This window comes from Rhinopithecus bieti, unplaced genomic scaffold (assembly GCF_001698545.2).
Source record: "Rhinopithecus bieti isolate Rb0 unplaced genomic scaffold, ASM169854v2 scaffold_6708, whole genome shotgun sequence".
NCBI lineage: Eukaryota > Metazoa > Chordata > Mammalia > Primates > Cercopithecidae > Rhinopithecus > Rhinopithecus bieti.
In genome coordinates, this window is record NW_016806329.1 from 6,593,959 (window position 1) to 6,598,897 (window position 4,939).

Below are 4,939 nucleotides of genomic sequence, written 5' to 3' on the forward strand. Positions count from 1 at the left end.
ATAATTTTAATCCTCGTATGAATTGGCAATAGACAACTTCTCTCTCTCTCTCATATATATATTTATACACACACACACACATACACACACGACTCATAAAGGGCAAAGGGCAAGCAATTCAGCCCACTCCAAGATACTTTTGTACATAATTACCTTCTCCAATATTGCCCTTCACATAGACTCTAAATTACTGAAACTATTCCATCCTACGCCTACACTTTGTACTTTTCATGTATTAAAATTTCCCTGCTTGGTTCACTTTTTTGTGGCAGGGCTATGGCAGGACTGCTGTGGTCTTTGTCCCTCTGGTCTCTCTGAGCTACCCAGTGGCATCCTCGTTGCTGCAGTGACACCTGACCTCACCACGACGACAGAGCAGATGACCCTTTCTGACACTCTCAAAGGCCAGGATAGCTGGGTAACCAGATCACTACTACCCTGGACATGATACAGTTCTCCTCTTGAGACAAAACCATTATCATGTGGATGTTGAGCAGGGACGAAACCAACTATGGCATCCCACAGCATGCCCTGAAGGGTCATTCCCACCTTGTCTATGACAAAATAATCTCTTCAGATGGCCACTTTTTCCTCTCAGGCTCCTGAGATGGAAACCTGTGCTTCTGGGAGCTCACACAGGGCACCACTATGAGATGATCTGTAGGCCATACCAAGGACGTATTGAGTGTGGCCTTCTCCATTGACAACCAGAAGACTGTCTCTGGATTCTGAGATAAAACCATCATGTCATGGTTATAACCCTGAGTATATACAAATACATTGTCCAGGTGGAGAGCCACTCAGAGTGGGTGTCTTATGTCCACTTTTCACCTAACAGCAACACTATCATCTCTGTAGCTAGGACAAGTTGGTCAAGGTATGCAATCTGGCTAACTGCAAGCTGAAGATGAACCACGTTGGCCACACGGGCCATCTGAACACTGTGACTGTCTCTCCAGATGAATCCCTCTGTGCTTCTGGAGGCAATGCTGACCATAACATGCCATGGGATCTCAACACAGGCAAGCACCATGATATGCTATATGGTGAGAAAATCGTCAATGTCCTGTGCTTGAGCCCCAACTGCTACTGGTTCTGACCTACCACAGGCCTTGGCATCAAGATCTGGGACTTAGAAGGCAAGATCATCATAGAAATGAAGTAAGAAGTTATCAGAATCTGCCGCAAGGTGGAGCCTCCCCATTGCACCTCTCTGGTCTGCTGATGGCTAGACAGCTGGATACATAAACAATCTGTTGCAAGTGTGGCAGGTGACCATCAGCACCTGCTAGACATTTATGGGAGAATTTTAGGTTGTTTTAAACTGACTTTTTGATTTTTTAAAAAATAATCTTCCTACTTCAATAATTATTAACTTCCCCGCAGTGAAACATAAAGAGATGGGGAGAAAGTATTTAAGTGGCTGTTCATATTATGAAACACAGTTTTGCTTCAGTTGCAGGACTGCTTAGCTTGAGGACAAGTTACATGGAAATGGAAAAAGGAATCACTGCCTTTTGTTCTTGCTATGTGTGTTTTCTTATGATTGAGAGAACATTACTTGAAAGAGCTTTTATGGTGCCTTATTGAGGGGGTGGGCTATATGCAGGAAGATTCCAACATAATTTGTAAGTTTATCACAGTAGAATTATCTGGTTTCTTGTATTACATTAATGAATATGGAAGTGAATGCCTGTAGAGTTAAAGATATTATTTTAATATTCTGTTTATATAACTCCAGGGAATTAATTTAAATCAAGCTCAATTACCTAGTAACATGGTCAAATTTAAATCTTAAACACTTTTGAGAAACTTAAAAAACACAAGCAGCTACAAAAATACTGTAACAAATTCTTACATAGAATCCATGATTATCAATAGAAACATTTCATCATTTTAATTTTATTTATAAAATACATTAAGCATGACAGATAAGGTTGTCAACCATTTTGTTCTCTCTTCTAATCCCATTCCCTCATTGCCAGAGGCATTGACCATCGTAATTTTGGTGTGCTTCTTAATGTTGCATTTTGCTCCACATATTTTTGTATTGGAATTACTTACAAGAAGCACTCATTACTTTTGAAATAAACAGAAATTTTATGAAATAGCTGGCTTAAATTATGTTGAATTAAGCCAGTTAAACACATCAATTCAAAATATCTACCTTTGGAGTATACCTAAATTTCAAATAGGCTATATATACAGTTAATTAAATTTACTCTATCAATTTCTTTATCACTACATTAAGTAAAAATCGCATACTTTCTGCATCCTTCCATGTGTAAGTTGTTTATAATTAACTGTTTTATCTTAAGTATATATATTAGAGAAGTTGATTAGAGTATTGCTTCTAGGTTATTTTGTTAACTTGAAAATCAGATTAGATTTTTAGACATCTGATATTATATTGATACAAGAGAATAGGAATTTTGTACAATTTAAAATAAGATTATTAATTATAATTTTAATAGATATTGATTTCAGTAGAAATTGAACCTGAAATTAATAGAATGTTGAAGATATTTGTATATACATCACTGTTGCCTGAAACATTGACCATAGTACAAAGAATGAATTCTAAATAGAACCAAATAAGTTTATCTGCTGAAATGAGACTGCAGAAGACATTACGCCACCCGCCACTTCCATGGTATTTATAGGATTCTGACATTCTCTAAGCAAAACACTTTCTATAAAGTTCATTGCAGCCAAGACTATTCACTTCTAGTAAGTACCATAAGCAAACCAGAGGTTGCATAGTGCTGTTTTCTTTCTTTGTCTTCATTTTCTGCTAACAGTGTTTTGAGTCATTTGGACTCTGGTAGAGTTAACTCTGCCTGTTTGATATTTTCAGAAATTTTAGGTTTCTGCTATCTTAACTGATTCTCTGACTTTCAGCTTAAATCTGCAAGGCATTAGAGTGTCCTTTAGGATCCCTAAGATCTACTCACACCGAGTTCATAGCATTGCACTGATTCTTTTGCCTACATATTAACTCTTAGTTTCTAGACTTTCAACATATTCCAAATAAGTATGTGTGTCATAAAAGAAGCATTACATTCAAAGTTAGAAGGGAAGGGTTCTTGTCATAGCCTGCTCCCCAAAAGTCAATAAAACTTATACAACTCATTAATTTGCATGTCTCAGGGCTGTGGGCAGAACCAAATGAGAATTGAATGTGAAAGTCTTTTAATATGCAAAGCAGAGTATCTTATGCTGTCATTTGTCAGTTCTAGATTGTTTCAAGACAAGCAATGTCTTTCAAAAATGAGATTGTAAATGGTACTATGCAATTGGTAGTTAACTCATCAAAATTCTATTCATCTGAAAAATATCTGATGCTTAGTAAAAGAAAGCACATTGTAATTCTCACTATTATTCATATATTATCAAAACAAGACAGACTTTATCATTTCTCTTCATTATAGAGTACTAATAATTTATAAGCTTATTGCAATTAAAAACTGCTTAATACCAAAGATTGCTTAACTGCAAATAAGATATAAAAGAAAATAATAAATATTGTAAGCATCTGAGCAAAAAATATATCTCTAATTTGCTTTTGTCATCTATGTTATCATAGTAATATCCTTTCCTTCAGTTAGTAGTCAAATATTTCCACAAAATAGTCCTATTATCATTTTTCAAATTTATTTTGTGGTTTTTTTTTTGAATAGTAAGAATACCATTAATTAAACTGACTCCAAATGTTAAGTATTTTACATGTTTTAGTTTATCCCCATCTTACAGGAAAATAAATAGAGATTTCAAGAAGTTTAGTAATTAACCCAAGGTCACATAGTTACTGAGTGAGGCTGTTGGGGTTTTATCCTGCCAATCTGATTCTAATATTCCTTTTTAAACCCTGTTCACTCTTCATGCCGCCCCTATGCATGTGCCCTTTATTTCAGTCCAGTGGTTCTCAGTACCGGCTGCACATTAGAATCACTCAGAAGCTTAAAAACTTCTGATACAAGGACCCCTCTCTCAGCAATTGGGGTTGAATTTGTCTGTGGGGAAGGTTTATGGTTATGTCAGAGCATAAGTTTTAAAACCTCCCATGGGTGATTGTGATGTATAAACAGCACTGAGAATGTCAGATTTGTGCAAAATTATCCATTTTCCAGATAATTCTCTGAATGATAGTATGCTTTCCTGTTGCCATAACATTTGCTCCTGCTCATGCTCACGCTGGGAGTAAAGTTGCCTAGTTTATAAAACAAGGACTTTGGTGTAGGATAGAAATAAACAGTTCTGATTCAGTGCCCATTACTAACGTATCACAGCATTCAGGTATATATAGTGAGAATGAAGCTCTTGCAACATAATCTTCCTCATAAATATTTAAAATGAGAAAACATATGCTACAGAATTATTGTGAAGGGTATATCAAGCATATAAATTACAGATACAATTATATAATTTGGGCTTCAAGACATTATTCATGTAGAAAACATGCTTCAAATATGTATTGCAAAAGGGTAGTTGTCCATAGACAAAAATTCATTGAATATATTCATATGTGTCTGATATAACCTTCATGTTTGCCTCACACACCCAGAAGAGACATAAGTATGAAAGAGCACTCCCAGACGGGCTGTTTTGGGTGAGGTAAGAGATTTCAATGGTATAGCAACTCATCAAGTTAATATAAGAAAGGTTCCTCTGACTTCCTCATATATTTGCCACTTGCCCATTTACTTAAAAGTAAATTGAACAGTTAATAAGTTTGTGAGCAAGATCATTCCCAGGTAATACACCAAATCAGACTGTTAACTGTCCATTAGTAGAGGCAAAATAGCTCTTATTAAGTTGGGCCTTCGTTTGTAGTGTCTTTTCTCATTCTACCTCCACCTGTCAAAATTCTCCATCATTATCTTTCAACAACCATCTCAAATGCCATTTTTCTTTTTTTAATGTTTTCTGAATATGAAGA

At 35.8% G+C, this 4,939-nt stretch overlaps 1 pseudogene; it reads left to right on the forward strand.

Moving 5' to 3' along the window:
* The first annotated feature begins 577 nt into the window (after nt 1-577).
* LOC108531877 (receptor of activated protein C kinase 1 pseudogene) lies at nt 578-1,292 on the forward strand (annotated as a pseudogene).
* The last annotated feature ends 3,647 nt before the right edge of the window (nt 1,293-4,939 follow it).